General features: G+C 50.9%; 1 protein-coding gene across 2 annotated transcripts in view; it reads left to right on the top strand.

Annotated features, from left to right (window-relative positions):
• The window catches only part of AOAH (acyloxyacyl hydrolase), a 973359-nt gene that overhangs the window by 620089 nt on the left and 331413 nt on the right, over nt 1-21857 (top strand). The gene's annotated exons all lie outside the window — the stretch shown is intronic.

Below are 21857 nucleotides of genomic sequence, written 5' to 3'. Positions count from 1 at the left end.
TGTTGTTTTGGTGTCATTTTAGTTCTTAAAGTTTTCTGTATTTTTCAAAAAATGTGTTGTTTCCTATCTTATGTTTCACTTTATTACTGTTTAAATGTTGCATAAATACTTTACACAATGCCTCTTAGTTAAGCCTGACTGCTTTTATGCCAAGCTATCAGTGAGTGAAGCACAGTTTTATTTAGTGAATTTCTAAATAAGCCATTTTTTGAAGGATTGTGTTGATTATTTGAGTGGGTGTCTCACCTTCCCTTACTAATAAACAAAATTCTTATAGGAACAAATTACAAACAGAAGGATTATGCTCACTGAAATTGCTGCCATTGTTCAAACAAGTACACTTTTTTCCAGACAACACTATAAAATTGATAACAACACAAGAAAGAAAATATGCAACAACAAGGGGAACATGCCTCCAGAGTGGGGTTTACTGACAACACATAGTTCATACCGTCACCAGCCAAAGGTGCGGTAAGACTAGCACAGCGCTCCTGGGTGTTAGAAGACCCAGAGCTTGGATATCAAAGAAGAATGGAGTCTGTCTTCCAGAACCGAGTAGATGAGGCTCATGTCAAGAAAGGGAAAATGTTCTGACTCAAGAAATGGGGAGGGACCTACGACATAGAGGGGCCGTGGACACCACTTTTTGTGACCAACAGAGATAGGACAGGGAGGAGTAAGAAAGCAGGAGAACAGGGTAGACTAAAGACAGAGCTGCATGAGTGACTGCAGGTTTTTACAGTTGTAACAAAACAAAAACTGACCTAGAATGAATACAGAATATTAATGATAGAACAGCAAGCAGGAAGCTTGTCTTTCTGTTGCTTGCATATCATTTTCGAATTTTTAAATGTGCATAGGTATATCTATGACTTTGTCCTATTATAGATTTCGCATATATTTATACCCCTTTAGAATTCATTCTCTTAGTTCTTGAGTCGATGCTGAACCCATTCTGTGCCCCCTCCTTTTGTTATTTTATTACTGATGAAAATAGATGTGCCAAATGGCTTGCATTGAATTTTGCTAACTAAAGCAGCCTTCTGCCTTCCGCACAAGGTAATTGCCCCTGGAAATTGCAAAGAAGGAAAGCATCTGAGCTCAGTGAAAATCACGTCCCTAGACAATATCGATTGAGACCTATTAAGGTTATATTGAGATGTCGAGCTTTAGCTTTCACTGCCAGCTCTGCCTCAACAGGAAACAACTTCCAAGCTTCACATGTGCGGATATGGCTTATTAAAGAACAACCGGGAGTCCTGGCTCCCATTTATGTGTAAGAACAAAAGAGGGGAAAGGATTGGCAACTGGGGGCAGAATTATATATTTTTTCAAGATACCTAAAGAAAAATGATTTGCATCACAGCTTTATTCCCTGCATGCAGCTTGTGGGTGTTGTTGGTTTTACACTGAATGCCTACGTGCAGACTTTATTTTCTAAAGGCTGGTGTTTGTACATGTATTTATCTGTTTAGTAATCCGAAGAGTATAACATTATAAGCTTTAAAAAATAGTGCATTAAAACTTCGAGGAGCATGGTAGCAGAAAAGGCCGTTTTGCTGATGTATTGTGGTGGTGTCTGGGACGTGAGACGATTGTTATTAAGATTTAAAATCGAGGCAGCGTTTATCATCAGGCCACAACTGGGGTGTGAATGAAAGATGTGCAGGAAAGGTTTTATTATCCCAGCTTATGAAGCACTAAATGAGTGAATACGATTCACTCTCTCCGGCAGAAGGCGGGCAATGTTTTACCACCCAAAAATATTTTGTAGACTGGAATAATAATTTTCAATTTGCAGCCCAGTTTTTCAAATATATTTGGTAAAGGCCACGCATTTTATAGTGCGTTCTAAAGAGACAGTCACGCAATATTCTGGAAGGGGGGTGGGGTCGCACACCACTCACTCACCAGCGGGATCGCCCCTAAGGACTATGGTCAGTGTAGTCTTGTATTCCGCGATGTATCTTTCTTCGCCATCCCTGGACACGTGTTTCGGGGTATTTACCCCTCATCAGCAGGGAATAGGCCATCTTCTTATCTTCTGGGGTTGCCGGTGGCTGCCAAATATTGCCAGGTCTAGTACCACACGGGCGCGCGGGTGCGGGGTCCCAGGCTCGTCAGCCCGCTTAAATATTTCAAAAAGGGGGGTGGGGTCGCACACCACTCACTCACCAGCGGGATCGCCCCTAAGGACTATGGTCAGTGTAGTCTTGTATTCCGCGATGTATCTTTCTTCGCCATCCCTGGACACGTGTTTCGGGGTATTTACCCCTCATCAGCAGGGAATAGGCCATCTTCTTATCTTCTGGGGTTGCCGGTGGCTGCCAAATATTGCCAGGTCTAGTACCACACGGGCGCGCGGGTGCGGGGTCCCAGGCTCGTCAGCCCGCTTAAATATTTCAAAAAGGGGGGTGGGGTCGCACACCACTCACTCACCAGCGGGATCGCCCCTAAGGACTATGGTCAGTGTAGTCTTGTATTCCGCGATGTATCTTTCTTCGCCATCCCTGGACACGTGTTTCGGGGTATTTACCCCTCATCAGCAGGGAATAGGCCATCTTCTTATCTTCTGGGGTTGCCGGTGGCTGCCAAATATTGCCAGGTCTAGTACCACACGGGCGCGCGGGTGCGGGGTCCCAGGCTCGTCAGCCCGCTTAAATATTTCAAAAAGGGGGGTGGGGTCGCACACCACTCACTCACCAGCGGGATCGCCCCTAAGGACTATGGTCAGTGTAGTCTTGTATTCCGCGATGTATCTTTCTTCGCCATCCCTGGACACGTGTTTCGGGGTATTTACCCCTCATCAGCAGGGAATAGGCCATCTTCTTATCTTCTGGGGTTGCCGGTGGCTGCCAAATATTGCCAGGTCTAGTACCACACGGGCGCGCGGGTGCGGGGTCCCAGGCTCGTCAGCCCGCTTAAATATTTCAAAAAGGGGGGTGGGGTCGCACACCACTCACTCACCAGCGGGATCGCCCCTAAGGACTATGGTCAGTGTAGTCTTGTATTCCGCGATGTATCTTTCTTCGCCATCCCTGGACACGTGTTTCGGGGTATTTACCCCTCATCAGCAGGGAATAGGCCATCTTCTTATCTTCTGGGGTTGCCGGTGGCTGCCAAATATTGCCAGGTCTAGTACCACACGGGCGCGCGGGTGCGGGGTCCCAGGCTCGTCAGCCCGCTTAAATATTTCAAAAAGGGGGGTGGGGTCGCACACCACTCACTCACCAGCGGGATCGCCCCTAAGGACTATGGTCAGTGTAGTCTTGTATTCCGCGATGTATCTTTCTTCGCCATCCCTGGACACGTGTTTCGGGGTATTTACCCCTCATCAGCAGGGAATAGGCCATCTTCTTATCTTCTGGGGTTGCCGGTGGCTGCCAAATATTGCCAGGTCTAGTACCACACGGGCGCGCGGGTGCGGGGTCCCAGGCTCGTCAGCCCGCTTAAATATTTCAAAAAGGGGGGTGGGGTCGCACACCACTCACTCACCAGCGGGATCGCCCCTAAGGACTATGGTCAGTGTAGTCTTGTATTCCGCGATGTATCTTTCTTCGCCATCCCTGGACACGTGTTTCGGGGTATTTACCCCTCATCAGCAGGGAATAGGCCATCTTCTTATCTTCTGGGGTTGCCGGTGGCTGCCAAATATTGCCAGGTCTAGTACCACACGGGCGCGCGGGTGCGGGGTCCCAGGCTCGTCAGCCCGCTTAAATATTTCAAAAAGGGGGGTGGGGTCGCACACCACTCACTCACCAGCGGGATCGCCCCTAAGGACTATGGTCAGTGTAGTCTTGTATTCCGCGATGTATCTTTCTTCGCCATCCCTGGACACGTGTTTCGGGGTATTTACCCCTCATCAGCAGGGAATAGGCCATCTTCTTATCTTCTGGGGTTGCCGGTGGCTGCCAAATATTGCCAGGTCTAGTACCACACGGGCGCGCGGGTGCGGGGTCCCAGGCTCGTCAGCCCGCTTAAATATTTCAAAAAGGGGGGTGGGGTCGCACACCACTCACTCACCAGCGGGATCGCCCCTAAGGACTATGGTCAGTGTAGTCTTGTATTCCGCGATGTATCTTTCTTCGCCATCCCTGGACACGTGTTTCGGGGTATTTACCCCTCATCAGCAGGGAATAGGCCATCTTCTTATCTTCTGGGGTTGCCGGTGGCTGCCAAATATTGCCAGGTCTAGTACCACACGGGCGCGCGGGTGCGGGGTCCCAGGCTCGTCAGCCCGCTTAAATATTTCAAAAAGGGGGGTGGGGTCGCACACCACTCACTCACCAGCGGGATCGCCCCTAAGGACTATGGTCAGTGTAGTCTTGTATTCCGCGATGTATCTTTCTTCGCCATCCCTGGACACGTGTTTCGGGGTATTTACCCCTCATCAGCAGGGAATAGGCCATCTTCTTATCTTCTGGGGTTGCCGGTGGCTGCCAAATATTGCCAGGTCTAGTACCACACGGGCGCGCGGGTGCGGGGTCCCAGGCTCGTCAGCCCGCTTAAATATTTCAAAAAGGGGGGTGGGGTCGCACACCACTCACTCACCAGCGGGATCGCCCCTAAGGACTATGGTCAGTGTAGTCTTGTATTCCGCGATGTATCTTTCTTCGCCATCCCTGGACACGTGTTTCGGGGTATTTACCCCTCATCAGCAGGGAATAGGCCATCTTCTTATCTTCTGGGGTTGCCGGTGGCTGCCAAATATTGCCAGGTCTAGTACCACACGGGCGCGCGGGTGCGGGGTCCCAGGCTCGTCAGCCCGCTTAAATATTTCAAAAAGGGGGGTGGGGTCGCACACCACTCACTCACCAGCGGGATCGCCCCTAAGGACTATGGTCAGTGTAGTCTTGTATTCCGCGATGTATCTTTCTTCGCCATCCCTGGACACGTGTTTCGGGGTATTTACCCCTCATCAGCAGGGAATAGGCCATCTTCTTATCTTCTGGGGTTGCCGGTGGCTGCCAAATATTGCCAGGTCTAGTACCACACGGGCGCGCGGGTGCGGGGTCCCAGGCTCGTCAGCCCGCTTAAATATTTCAAAAAGGGGGGTGGGGTCGCACACCACTCACTCACCAGCGGGATCGCCCCTAAGGACTATGGTCAGTGTAGTCTTGTATTCCGCGATGTATCTTTCTTCGCCATCCCTGGACACGTGTTTCGGGGTATTTACCCCTCATCAGCAGGGAATAGGCCATCTTCTTATCTTCTGGGGTTGCCGGTGGCTGCCAAATATTGCCAGGTCTAGTACCACACGGGCGCGCGGGTGCGGGGTCCCAGGCTCGTCAGCCCGCTTAAATATTTCAAAAAGGGGGGTGGGGTCGCACACCACTCACTCACCAGCGGGATCGCCCCTAAGGACTATGGTCAGTGTAGTCTTGTATTCCGCGATGTATCTTTCTTCGCCATCCCTGGACACGTGTTTCGGGGTATTTACCCCTCATCAGCAGGGAATAGGCCATCTTCTTATCTTCTGGGGTTGCCGGTGGCTGCCAAATATTGCCAGGTCTAGTACCACACGGGCGCGCGGGTGCGGGGTCCCAGGCTCGTCAGCCCGCTTAAATATTTCAAAAAGGGGGGTGGGGTCGCACACCACTCACTCACCAGCGGGATCGCCCCTAAGGACTATGGTCAGTGTAGTCTTGTATTCCGCGATGTATCTTTCTTCGCCATCCCTGGACACGTGTTTCGGGGTATTTACCCCTCATCAGCAGGGAATAGGCCATCTTCTTATCTTCTGGGGTTGCCGGTGGCTGCCAAATATTGCCAGGTCTAGTACCACACGGGCGCGCGGGTGCGGGGTCCCAGGCTCGTCAGCCCGCTTAAATATTTCAAAAAGGGGGGTGGGGTCGCACACCACTCACTCACCAGCGGGATCGCCCCTAAGGACTATGGTCAGTGTAGTCTTGTATTCCGCGATGTATCTTTCTTCGCCATCCCTGGACACGTGTTTCGGGGTATTTACCCCTCATCAGCAGGGAATAGGCCATCTTCTTATCTTCTGGGGTTGCCGGTGGCTGCCAAATATTGCCAGGTCTAGTACCACACGGGCGCGCGGGTGCGGGGTCCCAGGCTCGTCAGCCCGCTTAAATATTTCAAAAAGGGGGGTGGGGTCGCACACCACTCACTCACCAGCGGGATCGCCCCTAAGGACTATGGTCAGTGTAGTCTTGTATTCCGCGATGTATCTTTCTTCGCCATCCCTGGACACGTGTTTCGGGGTATTTACCCCTCATCAGCAGGGAATAGGCCATCTTCTTATCTTCTGGGGTTGCCGGTGGCTGCCAAATATTGCCAGGTCTAGTACCACACGGGCGCGCGGGTGCGGGGTCCCAGGCTCGTCAGCCCGCTTAAATATTTCAAAAAGGGGGGTGGGGTCGCACACCACTCACTCACCAGCGGGATCGCCCCTAAGGACTATGGTCAGTGTAGTCTTGTATTCCGCGATGTATCTTTCTTCGCCATCCCTGGACACGTGTTTCGGGGTATTTACCCCTCATCAGCAGGGAATAGGCCATCTTCTTATCTTCTGGGGTTGCCGGTGGCTGCCAAATATTGCCAGGTCTAGTACCACACGGGCGCGCGGGTGCGGGGTCCCAGGCTCGTCAGCCCGCTTAAATATTTCAAAAAGGGGGGTGGGGTCGCACACCACTCACTCACCAGCGGGATCGCCCCTAAGGACTATGGTCAGTGTAGTCTTGTATTCCGCGATGTATCTTTCTTCGCCATCCCTGGACACGTGTTTCGGGGTATTTACCCCTCATCAGCAGGGAATAGGCCATCTTCTTATCTTCTGGGGTTGCCGGTGGCTGCCAAATATTGCCAGGTCTAGTACCACACGGGCGCGCGGGTGCGGGGTCCCAGGCTCGTCAGCCCGCTTAAATATTTCAAAAAGGGGGGTGGGGTCGCACACCACTCACTCACCAGCGGGATCGCCCCTAAGGACTATGGTCAGTGTAGTCTTGTATTCCGCGATGTATCTTTCTTCGCCATCCCTGGACACGTGTTTCGGGGTATTTACCCCTCATCAGCAGGGAATAGGCCATCTTCTTATCTTCTGGGGTTGCCGGTGGCTGCCAAATATTGCCAGGTCTAGTACCACATGGGCGCGCGGGTGCGGGGTCCCAGGCTCGTCAGCCCGCTTAAATATTTTTGAAATGTTTAAGCGGGCTGACGAGCCTGGGACCCCGCACCCGCGCGCCCGTGTGGTACTAGACCTGGCAATATTTGGCAGCCACCAGCAACCCCAGAAGATAAGAAGATGGCCTATTCCCTGCTGATGAGGGGTAAATACCCCGAAACACGTGTCCAGGGATGGCGAAGATGGATACATCGCGGAATACTTAACTACACTAACCATAGTCCTTAGGGGCGATCCCGCTGGTGAGTGAGTGGTGTGCGACCCCACCCCCTTTTTGAAATGTTTAAGCGGGCTGACGAGCCTGGGACCCCGCACCCGCGCGCCCGTGTGGTACTAGACCTGGCAATATTTGGCAGCCACCAGCAACCCCAGAAGATAAGAAGATGGCCTATTCCCTGCTGATGAGGGGTAAATACCCCGAAACACGTGTCCAGGGATGGCGAAGATGGATACATCGCGGAATACTTAACTACACTAACCATAGTCCTTAGGGGCGATCCCGCTGGTGAGTGAGTGGTGTGCGACCCCACCCCCTTTTTGAAATGTTTAAGCGGGCTGACGAGCCTGGGACCCCGCACCCGCGCGCCCGTGTGGTACTAGACCTGGCAATATTTGGCAGCCACCAGCAACCCCAGAAGATAAGAAGATGGCCTATTCCCTGCTGATGAGGGGTAAATACCCCGAAACACGTGTCCAGGGATGGCGAAGATGGATACATCGCGGAATACTTAACTACACTAACCATAGTCCTTAGGGGCGATCCCGCTGGTGAGTGAGTGGTGTGCGACCCCACCCCCTTTTTGAAATGTTTAAGCGGGCTGACGAGCCTGGGACCCCGCACCCGCGCGCCCGTGTGGTACTAGACCTGGCAATATTTGGCAGCCACCAGCAACCCCAGAAGATAAGAAGATGGCCTATTCCCTGCTGATCAGGGGTAAATACCCCGAAACACGTGTCCAGGGATGGCGAAGATGGATACATCGCGGAATACTTAACTACACTAACCATAGTCCTTAGGGGCGATCCCGCTGGTGAGTGAGTGGTGTGCGACCCCACCCCCTTTTTGAAATGTTTAAGCGGGCTGACGAGCCTGGGACCCCGCACCCGCGCGCCCGTGTGGTACTAGACCTGGCAATATTTGGCAGCCACCAGCAACCCCAGAAGATAAGAAGATGGCCTATTCCCTGCTGATGAGGGGTAAATACCCCGAAACACGTGTCCAGGGATGGCGAAGATGGATACATCGCGGAATACTTAACTACACTAACCATAGTCCTTAGGGGCGATCCCGCTGGTGAGTGAGTGGTGTGCGACCCCACCCCCTTTTTGAAATGTTTAAGCGGGCTGACGAGCCTGGGACCCCGCACCCGCGCGCCCGTGTGGTACTAGACCTGGCAATATTTGGCAGCCACCAGCAACCCCAGAAGATAAGAAGATGGCCTATTCCCTGCTGATGAGGGGTAAATACCCCGAAACACGTGTCCAGGGATGGCGAAGATGGATACATCGCGGAATACTTAACTACACTAACCATAGTCCTTAGGGGCGATCCCGCTGGTGAGTGAGTGGTGTGCGACCCCACCCCCTTTTTGAAATGTTTAAGCGGGCTGACGAGCCTGGGACCCCGCACCCGCGCGCCCGTGTGGTACTAGACCTGGCAATATTTGGCAGCCACCAGCAACCCCAGAAGATAAGAAGATGGCCTATTCCCTGCTGATGAGGGGTAAATACCCCGAAACACGTGTCCAGGGATGGCGAAGATGGATACATCGCGGAATACTTAACTACACTAACCATAGTCCTTAGGGGCGATCCCGCTGGTGAGTGAGTGGTGTGCGACCCCACCCCCTTTTTGAAATGTTTAAGCGGGCTGACGAGCCTGGGACCCCGCACCCGCGCGCCCGTGTGGTACTAGACCTGGCAATATTTGGCAGCCACCAGCAACCCCAGAAGATAAGAAGATGGCCTATTCCCTGCTGATGAGGGGTAAATACCCCGAAACACGTGTCCAGGGATGGCGAAGATGGATACATCGCGGAATACTTAACTACACTAACCATAGTCCTTAGGGGCGATCCCGCTGGTGAGTGAGTGGTGTGCGACCCCACCCCCTTTTTGAAATGTTTAAGCGGGCTGACGAGCCTGGGACCCCGCACCCGCGCGCCCGTGTGGTACTAGACCTGGCAATATTTGGCAGCCACCAGCAACCCCAGAAGATAAGAAGATGGCCTATTCCCTGCTGATGAGGGGTAAATACCCCGAAACACGTGTCCAGGGATGGCGAAGATGGATACATCGCGGAATACTTAACTACACTAACCATAGTCCTTAGGGGCGATCCCGCTGGTGAGTGAGTGGTGTGCGACCCCACCCCCTTTTTGAAATGTTTAAGCGGGCTGACGAGCCTGGGACCCCGCACCCGCGCGCCCGTGTGGTACTAGACCTGGCAATATTTGGCAGCCACCAGCAACCCCAGAAGATAAGAAGATGGCCTATTCCCTGCTGATGAGGGGTAAATACCCCGAAACACGTGTCCAGGGATGGCGAAGATGGATACATCGCGGAATACTTAACTACACTAACCATAGTCCTTAGGGGCGATCCCGCTGGTGAGTGAGTGGTGTGCGACCCCACCCCCTTTTTGAAACGCAATATTCTGGACTTTAAGGTATGGTTCATTACCGAGGAGCTATATATCGTCACAGTATATTATTATTTTGTGGTGAGAGCGTGGAAAGAGTCCAAATGTGCTTTCCAGTTCCAGTTCAACCTGTAACTTAACGTATGAGCTCCAACTTCACACTAAATCGTTTTCTTCTAGGCGACAGATCTTTGCCACCATTTTTTAATAAAAGCTAAATCAAATCAGGTCAATCAATATCATAATTAAAAGTTTTAAGTTCAGTCAATAATGAGAGTTTTAAATTGATTTCAAAACCTTTATTCTCTAAAAGGTAATTAGAAAATTACTCTTATTCTTTTTATGCAATTAGTAAGTCAGATAAATCTGTTTGCAGAAATTATCAAAGAAAGATATGGTTAGAGTCATCAATAATGTAAAGTGACAAGCGTGTTCCATAAAGGAATTACTCTCTATTGTAACTAATAGAAGCAAAGGCTAATGAAACTCGTGAAGAGTTCAGGTAAGAGTGCTATCAAAGGAGCATCAAGTTCGAAGTCAAATTAAGTAGTTGAACTCACCATAAAGAGAAGTTTGTGAAGCTCAGCCGAGTCTCAATCTCCAAAAAAGCATTAGCATACAGTTGCAGCACCAAACTCTACAAAAATAAGCTTCAACAGGGAAATGGGTGAAACACATGCAGCAGTAGCTACCCCTGTCAAGATAGAAAAATATAAGGAAGCGTTACCTCCAAAGTGGCAGGCAACAGTAGCAGCTGTCAGCAATAGCCCACAACAGATGGCAAAGGAGCGCTCTGAGGGAATGTCTGCGGGTATGACCGAGTGCTCTGTGAGTGCTTTAAGAGTTCCCAACTAACTAGAAACATGCACTAATATAAAAGACAAGAAAAACATGCGGACAACAATATTGTGGATCAGGCCTCTCTAGTCCAATGAGAAGACATCTTTCGATGGTGAGCAGCGTCATTGTTCACTCTTCCACGGAAAACACATGGGGTCCACAGTCTACTATTAAATATGTAACAGACATCACTACCTGTGAATATGGGTGCCTGAAGCATTTTGGACATTTCAACTATGTGACATTTTAAAGTGCTCTTTTATGTAATACCTAAGGCAAATTATATTTTTCGTTAATTAATTTTTATGTACATGTAAGAAATGGGGGTTACCCAAATCTCCAAAGGGGTAGCATGGCACCAAGCAGGCAGGCCAAACTCCAAGGACATGTGAAGCATTCACGCAGTATCCACAGACAACACACCAGGCACACTACAAAAGAGACGCAACTCCACCTTTGGTTGGAAAAGAAGAAGTTTAGTGATATCTCCAACCTGTAAGGTAAAAAGGAAAAATACACTGGTAATCATAACATGGCGCCAACTGGCACCCAAGCCAAGTATTTCAGTGGGGGATTATTTACATGGGACAAAAAAGGGTTGAGTCCATAGTCCATAGCTGAAATATCAAAAGGTTAGCATTTAGTACATAACATCAATGACATCTATGTAAGGGACAAATTCACTTGGCGTGTTCGCCCATTAAACCTGCAATCAAACATTAGGGGTAAGAACCCAAAATAGCTGGCATTGGCGACTCCTGCAAAAAGAATAGGAATCACCTGGCATTAACATTAGGCCGGAACACCTATAATAAACATTAGGTTTCTTCCCCCCTCCACCTAGGGAACTATGCGTCAGGCAGGGCCAACTCAGGCCTTCATCCTCGGTAGCGGCTGTAATTACAACAGGCAGCATCCTGCGTAACCCCTGTAAGGAAAGACATCATGGCATACCAGCATCCACTAGCAGGCGGGTATAACCATAGGACTATTAAGCCACCTTCGCAAGCTCTACAGGGCATACAGAACCCCAGTGCTATAGCCTTAGGGAAAAGACCTGGGGAACATGACTCCTTAGCCCCCAACCTGCAACACAAACATCAGGTAGTACATTGGCAACAACTCTTCCTGGGTCACCTTAGAGGAAACAATACCCCCTGGGGCATAGATATTTCATCAGGGTAAATGCAAACATCTCCTAGCGCAATTAACACTTCCCTAGAGGAGCAGTAGACCCAATTAGGTAATTGGCCAGGCAACCTTCCAGCAGATGTAGAACGTGTGCTCAAATGCAACACTTTTTAGAGGTCAGATAACATTTCACTGGGATCAGGCAACCTTTCCTTATGCCAGGGTACTCATTTCCCTAATCAGGAAGAACATTTCCTTGGACATTAGAGGAGGGCATAACATTCCTTTCCCTGTAAACAACTTTCCTTAAATGCAACCACTTACTCAAATTGAACACCTTTCAGTAGCCACCGCATTAAGAGGGAATTACTCTTCCCTAGTCCAGGAGCCGACCCCTTTTAGCAGTCAGGCCACATTTCCCTAGGGCCTTTGCAGTCCCATTACAAATGTCCCCCACGGGATCAGTCCGGGCCACCACCGGGGTATCTGGGGCCAACAGGGCCCAATCCCAGATTCCAACAGGGGGGGGCGCCGAGCACCCACTTTGTGCCGCGTTGCCCTCTTCAACCCCCTACACAGTTTAATAGAGGCCCCACTCACCGGCCTCTTGCAGTCCTGCAGGCGTTCCCCAGATTTCGAAGGGGAGGGGGCAAGCACCGGCAATGTGCCTCGGGCCCCCCCTCCGTGTTCTGGCCACCTGTCGCAACACTTGCGGCACTCCTGGCACTGGCGGAGGCGGGGTGGCTCCCGCCCTCCGCTCTCCCTCGCAGTGACTTCACCCGGGCCCCTCCGCTCCCTCTAGGGGTCCCGGAGCTTCCTTGGCAGGCGGAGGCGGGGTAGGCTCCCACCCTCCGCACTCTCCTCACGGCTACGCTCTTTTCGTGGCAGCGGGGCTGGCACCGGCAGAGTGCCCCGGCCCCGCCTCCTCCTCCGCTTCTGTCTGCGGCCGCAGACCGGCGGGGTAGGCTCCTGCTCCGGTCTTCCTACGCCATCGGGGTTCCCCTCAGCTCACTGGGGGCCCCGCGACACCTTCGGCCGGCTTCTCCCTGCCACAGCTTCCGGCAGCCAATCCCTACGCGGCCTTCTAGGGCACGGCCGCGCAGGCCAATCAGTGCGCGGCGGGGCTGGGATTGTGACCGGTGACGTCACCGGCGCCCCCGCCACGTGATGCCGGCCTCCCCGGCTTCAGGGCCTAGTGCGGCCCGCTCCTCCTCATCGGCGGCCCCCTCCTGGTACCGGGGGTCGCCACAACGATGCCTCCCATGGCGGGGGAAGATCTCCTCACAGCGCCAGGCCGCGGCGGTGATTTCTGGCGGCGATAAGGGGTAGGCTCCCTTTTACCTCATTATTTATTTCACGGGCAGTTCCAACCGGCGTGAGGCGTCAATAAGGGGTAGGCTCCCTTCTTAATTGATTAATTAAATGGCGGACAGCGCGCCAAAACGAGGGTAGGCTCCTCCAGCTCGATTCCCCTCACAGTGCCCTCAGGCCACACAGCGCGATTCCCCTCAGCAGATGACGCTATTTACAGCGCACTGCTCCTCCCTCTCAGCCCGACAGAATAGAGGCAGTTCAGGGCTTCTAGGGACACGCAGCTCCTCCCAGTCCTTCTCTAGCGCTTTCAAATTATAGCGCTTCCCAGGCAGGACAGTTCAGGTCAGGGCAGCAACAGTCTTGGAATTTTCAGCGCTTAGGTAGGCGAACTAGGGCTTCCAAGTAGGATCCTCACGGAGGGGGGCGAACAGCTCCACAGCCAGCCCCAGGGGCACTCTCCTCACCTCCTGGGGGATTCAAGCCCACAGCATTCCTCCTCTTCTGGGCACCTTTTTCCCTCAGCGCTGGCGTAGTTCAAGGTCCCACAGCGTCAGGGACCTATGAAGAGTCCTCCCTTGTCAGGGGCCCATGGGGACAGCAGCGGGGGGGGTTTATAGGGGTGCAGGGCCCAGCTCACATGCCCATGTGGCGGTAGCACCTCACAGCAGGTCCCCTCCCTTCCTTGTCCCAGCGCTGACTGACTCTCTGGTGTCACTTCTCCCTATTTATATCCTCCTCCCAGGCAGTGCCAGGACCTTCTAGAATGTTGGCACATCTAGCCTAAACTGGTTCTAGGGGAGGGGGTGAGCACCCTGGGTGCCAGGCTTTCCCTCCAAAAGCTAGGGGTAGCTGGGTAATATTAACTAGACCGCCAACCTAACGCAGTCAGGTGGCACTACCCAGGCCCATGGCATCCATTTTAAGTCTCAGTACATTTCAGTCAAGTGCAATTTTAAAATGGGGGATATTTTCTGTACACCATTTAACATCATGTAATTTTACATTTTCAACAAGGTGTCTCACACCACTCATGGCCTATACAGGTTTAATCCCATGGGGGAGACATCCTAGGTAAGGGGGTCAAAAGCGAAAAAATTTTGGGGAAAAAGGCCAAGTCCAACAGTACATTTCTAACTTTATCAGTTGCAATGAGAAAAAAAAAATATATATATATTGCTCCATCAGGCTACATTCAGGATAATTTCGTCCTGTGAGTGTAGCCTACTGGACCCAACCTATCAGGGGTTGCCATCATTTCTTTGGTTCTGTGTGCCTGTGCTATACATTTCAAGAGGCGTCGACTGGGGCTGGAGGGTTTCTGGGGAACATGGGGGGGGGGGGTTCTGTGGAGACCCCCCACAAAAATACAAGTCAGCGGTCCTTGAGGGCCTATTTAAATCTGATCAAGATGGTTGCAGCTTTTTGCTGAAGAAGGGGAGAGGTGTCTGACCAAAAGGCATATATTATAAAGACATGCAGGTTGTCTAGGTATTATAACGTGATGGGTTTGTGAACTAGTGGGCAGCTAGAGGTTTACAGGGAGTTGACCAGTGTAACATAGGGGGCACGGCCATGGTAAATTTTGAAAACTAGAATAAGATACCTGTAACTTGTTGTACAGTATGAAGCAGCTTCTGTTGACCGTTCTGGGCTAGATATTGCTGAATCATGAATGGCTGAAATGTGTCAAGTAGAGTTGTCAACAATATTTTTCCAAGATGTCAGATGAACAGTAGCGATGACTGGTAAAGGCTTTTGGGGTGGTTCAGCTTGACTTTCTATCTTGAATGGCCCAGCTGACTAATGATTTATCTATTTCCAAACATGGATGGTCATAATTTGACCAGGTTTCTGAACACAACATTGACTGAGTGAATGTTATATATTTCTTGGCAGATTAAAAGTTGAATTGTATATTTCAGATGCAGAAAAGTAGGCAGTAACGAGCAGCGATGGTTGTTCAGGTGATAAAACTGAAGAGCCAGTTGCTCTCATAATGAACCTCAATGTTGTTTGTCGACAAGAGCAGGAAAATAGAGCTGATTTGAAAGAAAGTGGGAGTGGCATGATGGGAACTGTACTTTCTCGTTGTTGGTGGGATTCTGCACTTCATTTTTTGCTAGAAACAGAAATACTGAGTTCATTACTTTCAATTGCCAAGCACATTTACCTATATCCTGCATGTTTTTGGTGACAGACTCCATCGCTCTAGAGATTTGCCTTATTTATAAAATCAAAAATGAAGCTCGGAGGAGGAGCCAAGCCAGCATCCGAAATGGCTGCATAGCCGCTCGGCTCCGTGAGCCCTCTCTCCCTGCACGCCCATCCTGCTGTTCGTTCTGAACCACAAAGGTGTATTTGGATAATAGAAGGAGTGTGTTCACTTACCACCTGCTCCTGAGATTCCTGCGTGCTGTGAAACCGGAGAATTTCCCACCCATTGCTCAGCGGCCCGTGCGGTGACGAAGCCGGGGTGTCGATTGCGACGGGCAGCCGGCCGCGACTGCAGCAACAGCGGCCGCCTCTGGTGGTGAGGAGTCGGTCGGAGGGTGCCGTTGTCTTGGAGTGCCGCTGAAGGCAGCATCAGCCCGGTCCCTTGTCGAAGAGCCCTAGGGGCCTGAGAGGCACACGGGAGTCGAGGGGGGTGTGTGGCTTCTGGCCCCCCTCTTCGGACTCTGCGCCCGGACATCACCAAGGATCGCCCCCGAGACAGGCGGGCAGCCCCCAGGGAGTGGAAGGGTTTTTTGTTTTGCCTTTTGGTGACTCTCCCTGGGGAACCCGCCTCATAACTTTGTGTTCCGGGCGAACAATCAGTGGCGCCCTGTGCTGGGGCCGGTCCCGACAGTGAGGAGCAGAGGGACGGGGCCGAACTGACAAAGATGGCGACTGACGCCCCCCATCACGGACCAAGTCCTGATCGGACGGCTGCCTTAGGCACGGAGCTGGGATGCTGGCGGCGTACATTGGAACCCACACCCAAAGATGTCTTGGCCGCTTTAATGGATCTATGTGAGTCCCTTATCTGCAATGCCTGTGACCTGGATCGAAGAATGGCCATCATTGCTCTCTCATCACCCTGTAAGGGCGTAGCCCGATTTCAATTGAGTGCTGCTGTGCCCGTGTCTATTTCCTTGGGGAGGACTCCTGGCCCGCTGGGGTCTTGGGAACTGCCGCGAGACCTGGTTGCTTTGTCCCCCCTGGATAATGTGGATGTACAAGTGAGTGCCCCTTTAGGACACATGCCTAACTGGAGCTTAGGGACGCGCTGCTGTTCTTCTTTTCGGGCCGCCCCAACAACACAGCGGCATTTGCCGGTCAGTGAGATCTCCTCTTTATGGATGGTATTACTGTGCTTGGACTTTGTGGCACCCGTGGGCTTGGTATTGCCGCCCTTGGACTTCGGCTCCACGCGTCTGGACGGACTCGAGCTGCTGAACCCTTTTTTGGTATTACTCGGGACTGATTTGCTCGGATCCCCCAGATCCTCCAAAAAGTATTGTATATTGATTGACAAGGGATCACTGGGTGGTTCCGTTGCTAGACGAGGCCAGGGGTGATGCATTTTAGGCTTTGGTGGCCCTCACGTTAATTGACGGTGCTTTGGGTGTGTTCGCATTATGATTGTATTACTGATGTACTTGGTTTTCGACATTCTCCTTAGCACTCCATTTTGCTTTTGGACTTTCCCCGCGTGCAGGGGTGATGGGCGAGGCCAGGCGGCGACTTTGAGGGCCCTCCTCCATTTATGCTTCTTGTCTTTTCTCTTTTCCTTTCTAAATTTCGGGTTCCATTAGGGCGACAGGCACGCGGTTGGGGGGTAGGCCTTGGCCTTCCACGGGTGTGCAGGGTGGGGGTAGGGGGGAGGGGTTTGTCCGTTCTTTGTTTCCATGGCCCTTTAGTCTTTTTGTCTTTTTCTACAGTGTCGTCTTCACTCGTGGTTCCTGTAACATGAATTGCTTTGAGGGGTGGGGTCGGGGTTTGTTCTCCATTGGATTTGTGCCAACGACTCCCCTGACTTGTGTGCCTTAACCCCACTACTTCGTCTGTATTTATATTAATTGTGAATATCCTGATTTGAGCGCTGTGTTGTAGGACCATGTGTGATTGTGTGGCACTTTTTCAGTTCTCTATATTAAAAATGAACCTCTGTAATCCTGACTTCGGGTCTGACCGTATGCTCATGTGTTGTCTCCTAACACACATATCGTTCCGGCTTTTGACCTATTCTGATTTTCCTGTATTGATTGCTATACTTTTACCATGCTTCGCGGCCGGCCGAGAAGGTTGTAGGCCCGTACCTGTACTTGATTGCAAGACTGATAAAGGTTCAATAAAAATAAAAAATAAATTTAAAAAAATGAAGCTCGACCTATATTCATACACGCTTGCTATTCAAACATCTCTCCTACATGTAGCCTGTGAGGAATTATGAAAACGTAGTTGAAGTTGTGCATGTGCATCAGTCATAAGTCAGTACAATAAGCACATTTTCCAGATTAGCAATGTTTCCTTTGTGGTGCTATATGGACTATCCAGAGGTAATTGAGCACGTCAACTAAGCATGTATGTATTGGAATTACAGTGCACCATCACTACAATGCAATCTAGAGATGTACATGATGGGGGATTTGCACTCGGTGCTACAAAAGAAGATTTGCTCTCTTCTTTCAAGTCAGTATAGTTTATACAATGTTGAGATGTTTAGCTATCTATTATCTACTACTGCCAAGAGGCGTTGCAGTAGAGTTCTTTACAACTTACATCACCTTGAGGTCACTTTCAAATAAGCCTATGTATATTAATTTACAGTAGTCAAGAATGGAGGGAGCTAGGAGTTACATGACTTAAGCAAATTGTAGCGGAGTTTGATGATGTTTCACTACAGTAGCTTAATTATTCAAAACATAGGCATAGATTTATCAACCGAAATTGCGATCGCAATAGCTGCAAAACAGCTATTGCGATCGCAATTTCTGATACCGCAATTCATTAAGCAAAAAACCACCAAATTGCGAATTCGCAAAAATAAATTCGCAGAATCAATGTGGGACTCCCTTTGCGAATCTGTACTAGCGATGTACCACTGATTATGCGAATTAATTTGCAAATCCGCTAAATAATCGCAAATCCAATTCATCAAAAATCGCTATTTGCGAAATACATGAAAATCGCTATTTGCAAGGCACAATTTAAGGAGAAGTCAAACCAGGTGGTAACCTTAAAGTACAATTGCACAAAAAAAAATTTGCAAAAAAGAACCTAACAAGAAACAGGTGCAGGGTAAAACAAACAGACTTAAGGAGACACAGTAGGAGCATGAGGACATTCACAATGCCAGGTCTCTACATTGTGGCAAGGCGGCTAAGGCTCCAGGCTGCAGCCCGGAACCGACGCAGGATCCAGGAGCGCATATTCCGTCTGCGGTTCACACTTCTGGGCCAGACTGAAGAGGAGATCTACTCCAAATACAGGCAGAATGGGGCAATGATAACTAAGCTCATCAGAGACCTTGACCCCCTGATGCAGCACCCAACATGGAGGACCAATGCCGTGCCCACCCATGTCCAGGTCCTGTGCTGCCTGCACCTCCTGGCCTCCGGAAGCTTCCAGGGGATAGTTGCATATGCAGGGGGTATCTCACAGAGCACCCTGTCACGCTGCCTACGGAGTTTCCTGGACGCCATACTGAGCCAGATACACCACTACATAACCTTCCCTACAACCCAACAGGACTTAACCCAAACAAAACTGGACTTTTACCGCACCGCCCAATTCCCCGATGTAATTGGCTGCATTGACTGTACCCACATCCACATCTGTCCGCCTGCTGAGACAGAATACATGTACCGGAACCGCAAGTCCTACCACTCACTAAACATCCAGATGGTCTGCAATGCGAAGACCATCATCACCGACATTGTGGCCCAATACCCGGGGAGCACGCATGACTCGTTCATCTTCAGGCACAGCGGCATACACACCCGCTTGGCCAGGGGTGACTTTGGTGAAGAACATCTCCTAGGTAAGTACACATGCCTACATACAGTATGTCAAGACCATGTAGCTGCGCATAACAGGCACTGACCCTCTGCTCCTATCCTTCAGGTGACAGCGCCTATGACCTCCACGAGTACCTCCTCAACCCATACCTGAACCCTGCAATACCACAGGAACGGCGTTACAATGCTGCGCACATTCACACAAGAAATTTAATTGAGAGGATATTTGGGATGTTAAAGAGCCGATTCCGCATCCTACACAAGATTGGTGGGGCCCTCAAATACCAGCCTGAGGTCTGCTGCCGCATTGTGGCCATGTGTGCCATACTCCACAATATTGCCACCAAGCGGAGGATACCTGTGGAGATCTCTGGTAGTGAGCCGGAGGGGGACAACCGGCCACCTGCACATGTGCATCATGCACGCACGGAGAATCCTGCAGAAGGACATAGGCGCCGCAACAACATCACACTGAACCATTTCTAGGGCACCCATACCCCTCATACAACACTGCACTCATGCATGTCACATGAAATAAGGACATGAGGAAGATTTGTTTTCAGAATAAATTGTTATTATTATTTACAACAAGATGTAGAAGTTTACTGGGTTTCAACCAACATTACCACTGTATTACGTCATACAGCCTCTTGTATGTAGAGCTGGCGTGCTTGTGGGGCTCTAGACACTGGCCATGTGACATGGGTCCTCTGCCTACCCCTGTGCCTGTTGCTCGTAACCTCGGATTCTTCATTGACGACAAACTTTCGATGAGGCAGCAGGTAACCAAGGTCGCTGCAGTCTGTTTTAACACCTTACGTTGGCTGCAGAAGATCTTATGGATGCTGCCTGAGTCCACTCGAAGAACTGTCGTCCAGGCCCTTGTGATGTCTCGCATTGACTATGGCAATGTGCTTTATCTTGGAGCGGATAAAGCAACAATTAATAAACTCCAAGTGGTACAGAACTCAGCCGCTCGCCTCTTGCGCAATGTTCCACGGAGAACGTCCGCAATGCAAGCCTTGCGTGACCTGCACTGGCTGAGAATTTCAGATCGTGTGACCTTCAAAACACTGTGGGGCATATTATCAAGGACAGGCGATACATTATCGCCGCTTTTATCGGCAGGAAACTGCCGATAAAGCGGCGATAATGGCCTTGATAATATGCTCTATGAATTCCAATCGAAGCCCATGTTAAATGTGAACACATCTAACATGGGCTTCGATTGGAATTCATAGAGCATATTATCAAGGCCATTATCGCCGCTTTATCGGCAGTTTCCTGCCGATAAAAGCGGCGATAATGTATCGCCTGTCCTTGATAATATGCCCCTGTGTTTTTTGTTCAAGATCCGTCAGGGTTCTGCCCCACCTACCTTCATAACCTTGCCCAGCCTTATCTACCTGGCCGTTCTCTAAGGTCATCTAATAATGGCAATTTTCTGATTCCAAGAATCCGACTGGCAAAAATGGGAGGCCGTTCATTCGCATATCTCGGACCAAAGATGTGGAATGCTCTCCCGCTGGCGTTAAAAACAGAAACTAATCTTCTGGCCTTTCGTAAAAAGTTGAAGACTTTTCTGTTTTGATTTCCCCTTTTTTGTGATCCCTTTTTGCACCTGCTTGTTCTCTTTCTTCAGTCTGTCCCTGGCGCCGGGAAACCCATTGTGGGTAGCTGAGCGCAATACAAATTCAATAAAATAAAATAAAATAAATAATACTTCAGCATGGCACTGCTGCTAATGTTCTGCCATTCACTGGTGCCTCCTGCCGGACGCACCCTGTCGCCTCTCCAGCTCCACGTCGGGAGTGTCAGGGCGTGATGCTGCACTGGGCCTGGTACTGCGGCGCCTCTCTGGTATCACCGGCACAGACAGGCTGCTCAGGCTCGATGTGCCCTCACTGGCATCATCACCCCCCCCCCCTTGCATGGCCATGGCCACACACCTGTTGGTTTTGGACTGCGGTGGTGACCTGCTCCAGGGCCTTTGCCACGTCTTGGCAGTATTGCACCATTTGGATCTGCATGGCCAATGAGCGGCGGGACAGTTGGGATGTTGCGTTCCCTATAAGGTGGTTGGAGCGGGTATATGCCGAAAGCCGGGTCAGCAGCTGGCGGTGGCGTCGGCGGGTGATGTCCTGCTGCGCAACCATCAGTTGGCTGTTTTCCTTGACTGCAGCCGTTAACTTCTGCACACTCTCGGTGAGCTTGTTCACATTGCGTGCAGTCTTGTACAACTCCAGCTGCGTGGCTGCCATGTGCTGTGCCTGCTTGCGGTGCACAGCTAGCATCCGGGCTTCGATCCCTAGACCGAGATCTTGGGCCTGTTGCTCCCTGTCAGCTCGTGTGGTCAAGGTGCGTTGCTGCCTCAACCATCCGCTTGCCTGCGAACGCACAGTGGCTGTGCAGCGTGTCTGCCTCCTGGGTGGTGGGGGGGCCTGTTCCACTGTCATGCGTGACGCCTGGGGTGGTTGCACTCTTACTGTGGCTGCTGGGGTGGCCCTGTCCCTCTGGGAAGGTGGTGGTACTGGTGAAGGTGCAGGTGCCTGTGACGGTCCAGGTTGTGGGGCTGGATGGCTCTCTCCCTCCGACTCCTCTGGGGTCTCCTCAATATGGAGTGCCTCACTATCTGTGGTTTCAGCATCTGCAATGTGAATGGGTGCATGATTAATGATATGAATCCTGCACATAGGATGTTGCAACATGCATGCAGGCTTGCATTCCATGACTGGCTTTAGGGATATGTTTCACTTCGCAGTTCTGGCTGTGTGTGGCTATCATGGAG

This window comes from Lissotriton vulgaris, chromosome 4_1 (genome assembly GCF_964263255.1).
Source record: "Lissotriton vulgaris chromosome 4_1, aLisVul1.2, whole genome shotgun sequence".
NCBI lineage: Eukaryota > Metazoa > Chordata > Amphibia > Caudata > Salamandridae > Lissotriton > Lissotriton vulgaris.
Note: the sequence above shows the minus strand (reverse complement) of the source record. Positions and strands in the feature narration are given on the sequence as shown.